The following is a 13,077-nucleotide window of genomic DNA, read 5'->3' on the forward strand; positions in this document are numbered from 1 at the left end:
CTCCTTTCCCAATTTGGAACCAGTCTGTTGTTCCATGTCCAGTTCTAAATGTTGCTTCTTGACCTGCATACAGATTTCTCAGGAGGCAGGTGAGGTGGTCTGGTATTCCCATCTCTATAAGAATTTTCCACAGTTTATTGTGATCCACACAGTCAAAGGCTTTGGTGTAGTCGGTAAAGCAGAAGTCGATGTTTTTCTGCTGACCCAACGGATGTTGACAATTTGATCTCTGGTTCCTCTGGCCTTTACTAAATCCAGCTTGAATATCTGAAAGTTCTCGATTCGCGTCCTGTTGAAGGTGGCTTGGAAATTTTTGAGCATCGCTTTGCTAACATGTGAGATGAGTGCAGCTGTGCGGTAATTTGAGCATTCTTTGGCATTGCCTTTCTTTGGGATTGGAATGAAAACTGACCTTTTCCAGTCCTGTGGCCACTGCTGAGTGTTCCAAATTTGCTGGCATATTGAGTGCAGCACTTTCACAGCATCATCTTGTAGGATTTGAAATAGCTCAACTGGAATTTCTTCACCTCTGCTAGCTTTATGCAATAGTGATGCTTCGTAATGCTCACTTGACTTCGCATTCCAGGAGGTCTGGCTCTAGGTTAGTGATCACAAAGTTAGCGATTTCTAAGTACCGGCCAGAGGATATCTGAAGAATGAGGGTTACAAGACCAAAGGTGGGGGCAGATGTTCTTTATTAGAAATCAGCTTACAAGACAAGGGGGCTTTCCTTGTGGCAATCCGCCTGCAATGCGGGAGACCTGGGTTCGATCCCTGGGTTGGGAAGACCCCCTGGAGAAGGGAAAGACTCCCCACTCGAGTCTCTGGCCTAGAGAATTCCATGGACTACAGTCCTTGGTGTCGCAGAGTCGGACACGACTGAGTGACTTTCACTTTACAAGACAAGGTGGGGGATAAAGAATTACAGAAGCTAGCCCACTGCAATACAACAGAGTCGTTGCTTGGTTCTAACAGTGCTAAGGGACAGGTAAGAATAAACTCTATAGGACAAACTCAAACACATCAAAGATGGTGTAGTAGGAAAAGAGAGCGGAAAGGCGTCTCAGAAATGTTGGCAAAACAATGCTCCAGGTGAGGATCGAACTCACAACCTCGGCATCACTCGCACACATACTGCTGTATAAGTACCGCGCGCTAACCGATTGCGCCACTGGAGCTGCTGCGTCCCGCTTCCGGTCACTCTTTACACGGCCTATGCACCCCAGTCCCTGCATCTCCGCCACCACCGTCTCTGAGTCCTGCAACTGCATCCTGAGCACAAAGGCAAAAGTTCAGCTGCAGACCCCACCCAGCCACCAATCCTGAAGGGCAGAGGGTGTTCTGCTAGCGGAAACGAGGGTGGATACTTTGAACACAACTGCGAAAAGTGAAGACACTCCGGAGGACATTCGGGGGGCTGACTGGGCTGGCGAGTCTTCTGCTGCTGCGTGGATCCCGGAGTCCTTCCTTTTGCCTCTCTCCGGGATGCTTTTCCTTGGGGCGTCAGAAGAAGTTTTCCTGTCTGAGCCTGGGGAGGGGGTGAAAGTGGGAGGACCCCGAAGCCGTTGCAGGCTATCTCAAAGTGTGTGAGCATTCAGAATTCCTGTGGGCTTCCAGGGCACGTTTACCTAGTTCTCTTTAGTTAGGTGGCAATCTTCTTTCACGAGTTGGAAGACAGTTTATCCACCAAGGTATACCTCTTGTTGAAAGTCTTTGACTTTTTAAAAATGCAATATTTGGATAACTGAAGAATACAGTATTTGACTCTAAAACGTGTTTGTACCATCAGCCAGCTGTGACCCAGCTGACTTTTAAATGTTATAATCCAAGTATATAGTTTCAAGCAATGATAACTCATTCTAGCCTGTGTGCTGCTAGATTTTAAATTTTGGCAAGAATACAAACCATTTGGTATGTAAATTTTTATACTGTCCTGCACTGGAGAAGGAAATGGCAACCCACTCCAGTGTTCTTGCCTGGAGAATCCCAGGGACAGGGGAGCCTGGTGGGCTGCCGTCTATGGGGTCTCACAGAGTCGGACGCGACTGAAGTGACTTAGCAAGATTCTTTAAAGCTGTCTCATCTTACTTTTTAAAGTTAGTTTTCTTAATAAGTTAATAGGGATCTCCATGGAGCAATACTTAATATCAAATTTTAGTATGATGTTTAAAGATGGAGCGAAGGATTCAATTTCCAATAGTAACTATGACGATGGTTTGAAGTAGAATTTATATAGGACTTCTTTTTTTTAAAGTACTTTTACATTTACTTTCTCAATCTAGTTATATAGCAATCCTACAGAGGTAGATTTTTTTATTGAAGTAATATATAAATGATATTCTCTAATCACTTACTGTGATTAAAAAAAGAATAAGTATAAATGAACAAAACAGTCAATCTCTTGTGGAGTTTATATGTAAGAAACCCAGAAAAGTCATACAATTTAAAAAATGTATTAGTGAACACACTTGAATATAATAGAGAGCAGACAGCATTTTCACTCATGTGAGCAGATTGTTTACTAAAGAAAAAGAAATTAGCTTCTAGCCCAATAGGTGACTGAGATGTCAAATTTCTATTTGTAAACTTATGGAAATTTTCAAACATAATGAAGTTGACATAATTAGGTAATGAACTCACATGTAATTGATTTTACAATCATCAACATTTTACTAATCTTGTTCCTTCTATGTTTTCACTACTATTTTTGTTGGGGGGTCAGGGGTAGGTGATTGAAGGTGGGAGTGGAAGTATTTTAAAGTAAAACCTATATCATCTCACCCTAACTTCTTGAGTCTGTACGTCTTAGAGATAAGAATTCTTTTTATTTTATTCCACTTTTCCTTTTTTTAATGTACATGCAATATCTTTATCACATTCAGCAAATTTGGCAGTAATCTCTTACTAAAAGAAGTGACTTGACCAAAAAGTAAGTGGCAAAACTAAGATTTGAATCCAGGTTCTCTTCCCTTGGGGCTTCCCAGGTGACCAAGATGGTAAAGAATCTGCCTGTAATGTGGGAGACCTGGGTTTGATCCTGTGTTACCCATTCCAGTATCCTTGCTGGGGAATTCCATGGATAGAAAAGCCTGGTAGACTATAGTCCATGGTGTCAGGAAGAGTTGAATATGACTAAGCGATTATACTTTTCTCTGGCTCTAGCTTCTGGTACTTGATTTCTTTTCCAAACCATTTTAAACAAAGAGTTGTCTTATTTAAGGGAGTGTGTGCCTTCAAGTGAATGTGGAATAATTAACAATTTTTAAAAATATTTAGACCGAGAGGTTGTCTATAAGGGAGAGAGTAAATGACAACTGTTTAGAGTAAACAATTTGCTTGCTAAATATATTTATAGTTTCCCTTTATTCCTTTTCTGACATTAACAGAAATCTGTTTACCCATCTACTTTGTTTTCTGGGGTCAGTTCAAAGCTCAGGATAAAATATGGCACTCTTCTCAATGGGGCCTTCTAACAACATTGAGACTTAAAGATATTGTCTTGCAATAACTAGTTTTCCTAGGTCTCAGGGCTGGATTTCCACATGCATATGATTGTCTATCACAAGCTGGAATGAAGATTGCCAGGAGAAATATCAATAACCTCAGATATGCAGATGACACCACCCTTATGGCAGAAAGTGAAGAGGAACTAAAGAGCCTCTTGATGAAAGTGAAAGTGGAGAGTGAAAAAGTTGGCTTAAAGCTCAACATTCAGAAAACGAAGATCATGGCATCCGGTCCCACCACTTCATGGGAAATAGATGGGGAAACAGTGGAAACAGTGTCAGACTTTATTTTTCTGGGCTCCAAAATCACTACAGATGGTGACTGCAGCCATGAAATTAAAAGACACTTACTCCTTGGAAGGAAAGTTATGACCAACCTAGATAGCATATTCAAAAGCAGAGACATTACTTTGCCAACAAAGGTCCATCTAGTCAAGGCTATGGTTTTTCCTGTGGTCATGTATGGATGTGAGAGTTGGAGTGTGAAGAAAGCTGAGTGCCGAAGAACTGATGCTTTTGAACTGTGGTGTTGGAGAAGACTCTTGAGGGTCCCTTGGACTGCAAGGAGATCCAATGGATCTTCAGAATGGATACTTCAGTCCATTCTGAAGGAGATCAGCCCTGGGATTTCTTTGGAAGGAATGATGCTAAAGCTGAAACTCCAGTACTTTGGCCACCTCATGTGACAAGTTGACTCATTGGAAAAGACTCTGATGCTGGGAGGGACTGGGGGCAAGAGGAGAAGGGGACGACAGAGGATGAGATGGCTGGACGGCATCACTGACTCGATGGACGTGAGTCTGAGTGAACTCCAGGAGTTGGTGATGAACAGGGAGGCCTGGCGTGCTGCGATTCATGGGGTCACAAAGAGTCGGACACGACTGAGCGACTGACCTGATCTGATCTGATGATTGTCTAAAGCAATCTTCACTTTGTTTCCTCTGATTTCACAAATAATCCTTCTTTTTTCAACCAATAGCATTATCATGCTATCTTCTTTTAATAGTTCTACTGATTGACACATAAACCTATAATTCTAAGCTGGAAATATATTACTGTTGCACACTCTAACATCTTAGTTTATTCTAGAAATATATAGTGCACATACAACAAAAATTCAACTGAGAGAAACTGACAGATATACCAACCCCCTGTCCTAAAGATGATCCTTTTGTTCCTAGATTAGTCATTCATTCAACAAATATTTACTTAACACCTGCTTTGTGCCAGAATCCATAAGTGAATAGAATAGACAAAATCTCTGCCTTCCCAGAGCTTACATTTAAGAAAATTTTAAACAAAGGTTCTTAGCAGCCCTCTGTTTTGTCTCACTTTAATGTATCCATTTATTTGTTAATTCGTTTATCAAAAACACACAGAGTGTCCATCATTGCCAAGTGGTATGTTAGACAACAAGGTTGAGATTAGAAAGTATTTCATGTCTTAATATCATTCGGGTGAAGGAATTGAAGAGTGTAGTGTGAACCACTGTACCCTTAACACAAAACTGGTTTCCACTTACATCTTTCAATTATTTCCCTGATTATCCTGTTTTCTCTCTATCAGGCATTCTTTAATCTTGTGCAGAGATATAGTATTCCTGCCAACTCCATATTAGAAGTCAGAACTAAGGGCACAAGCCATAACTTCTGAGGCATGCGTGTACCAAAGAAAACAAAGACATTGCTGGGTGGAGGGGGTGGGAAATGACATATTTTTTTTAAAAACAGGGCAGCAGGATAGGATCTCACATTTCTGTTGGGATGTAGACTTCACATACTTATGATGTCACTAAACATTTCTGCCAATGAGGAGACAGGAAGGGACCACAAGGTTCTACTCTTGAAGAGATGGCTAGGATGGGCCTCAGTGTTAAAAAGTACTATAGAAAACAAAATGTAATCAAATGATGAAAACTGAAACAGAAATTTTAAAAGAAGAAATAAGAGAAAAGGTAACCTCAGATCTTTAACAGTAAGAGAAGAGGGGAAAGGGGCTGTGATTTGAGGGGAGTGATGATGGAGGGCAATGTTGAGACTGCAGAGCATAGGAAAATTTTTATTTCTCTTGACATTACTAGGGAATGTATTTGGTGCGCACATTTTTTTTTCCTTTCTGTTAACAGATCACTGAGATCCTGCTACATGTAAAGCACTATGCTAAATGTAATGGAAAATTAAGAATTCAGGGCTATTGTTCTTCAGGGACTTCTAGTGTAGATGGTGAGACACAATACCCAGACACCCAGGAAAAGCATAGTAACAAAATAGAGTTGTGGATGGTTGTGTCCAAGTGGTTTAGACATGATAAATAGAAAAAAGGAGAAAGATCTCAGTTCTTGCTGCTGAGGGACATAGGGTCAGTCTGTGACCTGGGGAAGATTTGGTTAAGAGATGAGAAGGGGAGTTCTGCAAGCCTGATTATGAAAGGCAAGGAGGTTGGGCTTATATGGGCTTGTATGGGTGTTTCAGAATGGAGAGAAATCCCAAAGTAACTGAAGGCATCTGACTCATTTGCCTCCCCCTGCCCTTTTTTTCAGTCAGCACCCTTTTGTGTGAAATGTGGGATAGTTAAACCATACCGAGTTCTTATCCTCATCTGCAGTTTCACTGGTTCTGCCTTTCTGTGGTGGGCCTTCAACCTCTCAACCTGGGTGAAGATAGAAAACTCAAACCAATCCCTATTCAGTGCTCTCTTTGCAATATGCAGTGGTGAAATCAAATGTTGGGTTCTACCATCAAAATCAAGTAAGTTCTGGCCTTGAAAGGGAGGGCCCTGCTTCAACCCTGTCCCTTCCCAGAAGTTTCAACCTCCTTTTTCTGCCCCAGCATACCCGAAGGAAGCAATTATAAGCCCACCAGTAACAGTGGCTCATTTCAGAATGAGCCAGGGGACCAGGCCTCTCAAGGGATACCAGCCCAGCTAGAATCACTATTTTAGATCTTTTGGCAGCTTACTTCTCCCTCCATCCCTAAGCTTCCCACCAATTGCCATTGATTCCTACCTTAAAGTCTCTGCACTGCTTCTTTAGTATTCTGGGGATTCAGACCCAGAAGGAAGGGGGCCCTAGAGGGAGCTCCTGGCCTTTCTCCCCTCTCCCTCCCTAATTCAGACTACTACATATTTGGTCAAATTTTCATGATCAGCGCCCTTCTTCTCTCCTTCTTCCTGAGCTTTATACTCCTGGCCTTCCCGCATTCCCTTCCTGATACCCGGAAACAGTACTTCATCTTCACAATCACCTTCTTCATCATAGGTAAGGATGAAACGCAGAGGATTCCTTCAGTCATTCTGGTTCTGGGCTGGGGTGGTAGTCCATTGGGCATAACCTCTTAGAAACTGTTGAGGGATTGTTAAGGGCAAAGGTAATACAATGACAACAAATGGAATGACAACAAAAGGAAAGAAATATAGAGTATGGGGAGTTAAAACAACAACTTAAGTCTTGGAAATTAGTCCTAAGGCCATAGATTAAACTAGCCAGACGGGTTGTTGTTCACTCCCCCTTCCTTTTTTTTCTGCATAACAGGTATCTGTGTGTTCCTTGCACTACTACTGCATTATCTGTATATTTTGAAAACAACTAACATGTATAAGGACGTGAAAATCACCTTTCTCTACCCTTCTTTCCTCCTTATATTCAGCACCATACTGTTTTTCTTATGTGGTGAGTATTCTTAGGGCTTAGGGATTTTGTGGGGATAGGTACTGAATTCAGAACAATTATATTTATGGTGTCTCAAGTCTCAAGTATTTCACTTGAGTACTGCTAATTTTCAGACATGGATCTGGTGCAATGATATCCCATTTGCTCATTGCAGCTCCTCCTACTCCACAGTGTTAGAATGTTGCCTTTATAGAAGACATAGAATCCATTTCTCCTGTACATACTGTAAGAACCATGTCTTGGAGATTGAGAGAGAAATTATAAGAAAGATTGTAGTAGAGTAAAGGGTGGGTGGGGTGAAGATTGGTATTGACAGATTGGTACTTTAGGTCCTAGACCATACTGTCATTTGTTAATCCTGTTTAAAAACTAAATTTCATAGTAAATATCAAGTTATAGTCATTTTCATCTTCAACATGATCACTCTTCCCTCAGGAATTCTCTGCTTGTTCAGCACCCATCATTGTTGGCTTCAGTGTGTCCTAGTGCAACCAATCCAAGTGAAACCCATGCAAATATCAGTGGACAGTGGGAACTCAGTCACAGAAAGGATACCGGGTAGAGATGGCTAGCCTAACGTCAGTGATGGTGAGAAGGCTAATTTCTGAAGAAAAATGATGTCTACCCTGTAATTCAAGACTTCACAGCTATGCACACACTCTTGTTTAATTACTAAGGCTAGAAAGAATTGACTTGTTACAAATCATTATTCAGATATGGATTAAGATTCCAGGAACTCAGATCTTTCACTAGAGAGAAGACACAGTTGGGATGTAGGGATGGCTGAGTGTGTTTGGCTCTGGGGACTTGAAGCAAAAAAACTTTGCCTCACCTTGAAGATTCCTTAGGCACCCACTTCCCAACCCTCTCACTGGTATTCCTGGTCTCCTGGAAACAGATTTTCTTTTAAACAGTAACAAAACTCTTTCTCCTGTGAAGCCTTAGTTTTGATAAAAAAAAAAAAAATTATCCCTGAGGAATTTTATGAGTGGAATCTTGTAACTATTGTATTATTCAGGCCTTTTGTATTTTTCAGACCTGTATGTTGTTGCATGTAACAAAACCTTATCCAAACTACCTCAACAACAACATGAAATGAATATATTGGAAAAGATGCAGAGGTGGCTCATAGACTCACAGAAAGTTCTGATATAATTAGATTTACATGAGAGATGTTGGGACTGGAATTGGAACTCGTTTCCTCCAAGATACTTTTTCCCCCACTATTTACTAAAGATTAATGGAATTTCCTGATCCATAAATACTAAAGTCCACAGATCCACTATCCTAAATTCCATTTGTTTGTCACTTTCAATGAATCATCAAAGCCTGTCACTTCCACCTCAACCAAACCTCCGTTCCCCTCTCTGAGCCCTCCTCATACCTGGTTATCTGGACCAGGCCTTAGTTATTCCTGCCCAGACCATGGTGTCTCTACACGTGGCCTCTCCCTGCACTTCGGTCTACCTCTACAAATACTGCCTAATTTGATCTTCCTCAAACACAGAGCTGAGAATGTTCTCCTTGAAGACCTATTTCGCCTTCTTCTGTCTTCAGGATAAATTTCTTATTTTGATTATCTTGATAAATAAAGGTATTTACAAATTGGCACCAACCTACCTTTTGAAACGTTTTAATTTTTTTATTGTGATGCATCTCATACATGTCACATAAGCAAAAAATATCAAAATATGTACAGTTGGAAGAATAAGAAATGAACCACCATATCTAGAAAAAAATAATATTGCCGCTATATTAGAAGCCTTTAGTGTGCTCCACTTTTCCTGCTCCTCCAGTTCCTCTTCCCTATGCCAATTAAAACTGTAGTTCTACCTCAGGAAACTGCTTTCCTCAAACAGACCTTTTGTAACTTCTCCTCATACAAATACTGAATACTCTGGCTTTTTATTTCCTCCTTCTTTACAAGGTCAAATTTGTTTCTCCTTCAAAATTAAAGTCAAATGTGATAGCAAGAAAAATTTCTCCTGACTTCCCCTCCAGAGTTAATTGCTGTACTTCCATTCTGCTGGGAAGTCCCTGGTGGCTCAGTAAAGAAACTGCCTGTGATACAGGAGACCCAGTTTCCAGCCCTGAATTGGGAAGATCCCCTTGAGGAAGAAATGGCAACCCACTCCAGTGTTCTTGCCTGGAGAATCCCATGGACAGAAGAGCCTGGTGGGAAACAGTGCATAGGATCACAAAGAGTCGGACACAACTGCGTGATTAACACTTTCAGGCCGCTGGCACATTTTTTTTATTTCTGGAGTAGCACTTCTCCTGTTGTAATTATGAATTTCTCTCTCTGACTTGATGTTAGTTCTTTGAGGAATTCAGATTAATCTTTACCTTTGAATCCTCCAGTTTCACAGTCTGCTTTGTAAATGAATATTCAGTAAATGCTTCTGGAGTTATTAAGATTAAGCTTTAGAATATTGGGAACAGTTGGACATTACTATTAAGGACAGTTTTTATTGACAGCCTAAATAATTGTCAGGACTTGACCTGCTTTATGTAATTTAATCTCACCACAAACCTGCAAATTAACTATCATCTCCATTTTGTAGATAAACTAATGGGGTGACTGAAAAGTTAAGTGACTGGTCCAAATTCACATATTCTAGTAAAGGTAGAGTCTTTCTCCAAAGCCTGCTCTCATTTTCCATATGAAGTTTCTTCTACATGAACAGTAATAAGAATAGAAAATAAATAAGAACCTGCTGTGTAGCACAGGGAATTCTACTCAGTACTCTGTAATGGACTATACAGGAAAAGCATCTTAAAAAAAAAAAAAAGTAGATTTTTAAACATACATAACATTCATTTTGCATACACCCAAAACAAATACAACATTGTAAATCAATGATATTCCAATAAATATTAAAAAGAAAAAACTTTAAACATACAAAAAAAACAGTAAATTTTAAGACAGAAAGTGTTCAACTACGCTTATGCTGGAAAGGAACAGATTGTGATGAAGAAATAAATTTAAAATGTCAACTGTTAAGCTGCAAAAATAAACCTGGGGATCAGTGAGCGTTATATCTTTTATAGACAAATTTAGATCAGATCAGATCAAATCAGTCGCAGTCGCTCAGTCGTGTCCAACTCTTTGCGACCCCATGTATCGCAGCACGCCAGGCCTCCCTGTCCATCACCAACTCCCGGAGTTCACTCAGACTCACGTCCATTGAGTCAGTGATGCCATCCAGCCATCTCATCCTCTGTCGTCACCTTCTCCTCTTGCCCCTAGTCCCTCCCAGCATCAGAGTCTTTTCCAATGAGTCAACTCTTTGCATGAGGTGGCCCAAGTACTGGAGTTTCAGCTTTAGCATCATTCCTTCCAAAGAAATCCCAGGGCTGATCTCCTTCAGAATGGACTGGTTGGATCTCCTTGCAGTCCAAGGGACTCTCAAGAGTCTTCACCAACACCACAGTTCAAAAGCATCAATTCCTCAGTGCTCAGCCTTCTTCACAGTCCAACTCTCACATCCATACATGACCACAGGAAAAACCATAGCCTTGACTAGACAAACCTTTGTTGGCAAAGTAATGTCTCTGCTTTTGAATATGCTACCTAGATTGGTCATAACCTTCCTTCCAAGGAGTAAGCGTCTTTTAATTTCATGGCTGCAGTCACCATCTGTAGTGATTTTGGAGCCCAGAAAAATAAAGTCTGACACTGTTTCCACTGTTTCCCCATCTATTTCCCATGAAGTGGTGGGACCGGATGCCATGATCTTCGTTTTCTGAATGTTGAGCTTTAAGCCAACTTTTTCACTCTCCACTTTCACTTTCATCAAGAGGCTTTTGAGTTCCTCTTCACTTTCTGCCATAAGGGTGGTGTCATCTGCATATCTGAGGTTATTGATATTTCTCCCGGCAATCTTGATTCCAGCTTGTGTTTCTTCCAGTCCAGCATTTCTCATGATGTACTCTGCATATAAGTTAAATAAACAGGGTGACAATATACAGCCTTGACGTACTCCTTTTCCTATTTGGAACCAGTCTGTTGTTCCATGTTCAGTTCTAACTGTTGCTTCCTGACCTGCATACAAATTTCTCAAGAGGCAGGTCAGGTGGTCTGGTATTCCCATCTCTTTCAGAATTGTCCACAGTTTATTGTGATCCACACAGTCAAAGGCTTTGGCATAGTCAATAAAGCAGAAATAGATGTTTTTCTGGAACTCTCTTGCTTTTTCTATGATCCAGAGGATGTTGGCAATTTGATCTCTGGTTCCCCTGCTTTCTCTAAAACCAGCTTGAACATCAGGAAGTTCACGGTTCACATATTGCTGAAGCCTGGCTTGGAGAATTTTGAGCATTCCTTTACTAGCGTGTGAGATGAGTGCAATTATGTGGTAGTTTGAGCATTCTTTGGCATTGCCTTTCTTTGGGATTGGAATGAAAACGGACCTTTTCCAGTCCTGTGGCCACTGCTGAGTTTTCCAAATTTGCTGGCATATTGAGTGCAGCACTTTCACAGCATCATCTTTCAGGATTTGGAATAGCTCAACTGGAATTCCATCACCTCCACTAGCTTTGTTCATAGTGATGCTTTCTAAGGCCCACTTGACTTCACATTCCAGGATGTCTGGCTCTAGGTCAGTGATCACACCATCGTGATTACCTGGGTCGTGAAGATCTTTTTTGTACAGTTCTTCTGTGTATTCTTGCCATCTCTTCTTAATATCTTCTGCTTCTGTTAGGTCCATACCATTTCTGTCCTTTATCGAGCTCATCTTTGCATGAAATGTTCCTTTGGTATCTCTGATTTTCTTGAAGAGATCCCTAGTCTTTCCCATTCTGTTGTTTTCCTCTATTTCTTTGCATTGATCGCTGAAGAAGGCTTTCTTATCTCTTCTTTCTATTCTTTGGAACTCTGCATTCAGATGTTTATACTTTTCCTTTTCTCCTTTGCCTTTCGCCTCTCTTCTTTTCACAGCTATTTGTAAGGCCTCCCCAGGCAACCATTTTGCTTTTTTGCATTTCTTTTCTATGGGAATGGTCTTGATCCCTGTCTCCTGTACAATGCCACGAACCTCATTCCATAGTTCATCAGGCACTCTATCTATCAGATCTAGGCCCTTAAATCTATTTCTCACTTCCACTGTATAATCATAAGGGATTTGATTTAGGTCATACCTGAATGGTTTAGTGGTGTTCGCTACTTTCTTCAATTTAAGTCTGAATTTGGCAATAAGGAGTTCATGATCTGAGCCACAGTCAGCTCCTGGTCTTGTTTTTGCTGACTGTATAGAGCTTCTCCATCTTTGGCTGCAAAGAATATAATCAATCTGCTTTCGGTGTTGACCATCTGGTGATGTCCATGTATAGAGTCTTCTCTTGTGTTGTTGGAAGAGGGTGTTTGTTCTGATCAGTGCATTTTCTTGGCAAAACTCTATTAGTCTTTGCCCTGCTTCATTCCGTATTCCAAGGCCAAATTTGCCTGTTACCCCAGGTGTTTCTTGACTTCCTACTTTTGCATTCCAGTCCCCTATAATGCAAAGGACATCTTTTTTGGGTGTTAGTTCTAAAAGGTCTTGTAGGTCTTCATAGAACCGTTGAACTTCAGCTTCTTCAGTGTTATTGGTTTGGGCATAGACTGGGATTACTGTGATATTGAATGGTTTGCCTTGGAAACGAACAGAGATCATTCTGTCGTTTTTGAGATTGCATCCAAGTACTGCATTTCGGACTCTTTTGTTGACCATGATGGCCACTCCATTTCTTCTGAGGGATTCCTGCCCGCAGTAGTAGATATAATGGTCATCTGAGTTAAATTCACCCATTCCAGTCCATTTCAGTTCGCTGATTCCTAGAATGTCGACATTCACTCTTGCCATCTCTTGTTTGACCACTTCCAATTTGCCTTGATTCATGGACCTGACATTCCAGGTTCCTATG

The 13,077-nt window shown here is 40.9% G+C and overlaps 1 non-coding gene across 1 annotated transcript; it reads right to left on the reverse strand.

Annotated features, from left to right (window-relative positions):
* Window positions 1-1,084: 1,084 nt before the first annotated feature.
* TRNAI-UAU lies at window positions 1,085-1,178 on the reverse strand. Its single transcript has 2 exons — window positions 1,141-1,178; window positions 1,085-1,120 (listed from the first exon to the last, which is right to left on the reverse strand). It is a non-coding gene; the product is annotated as a tRNA-Ile (tRNA).
* Window positions 1,179-13,077: the final 11,899 nt, after the last annotated feature.

Source organism: Bison bison, unplaced genomic scaffold (genome assembly GCF_000754665.1).
Source record: "Bison bison bison isolate TAMUID 2011002044 unplaced genomic scaffold, Bison_UMD1.0 scf7180017860731, whole genome shotgun sequence".
In the NCBI taxonomy this organism is placed as follows: domain Eukaryota; kingdom Metazoa; phylum Chordata; class Mammalia; order Artiodactyla; family Bovidae; genus Bison; species Bison bison.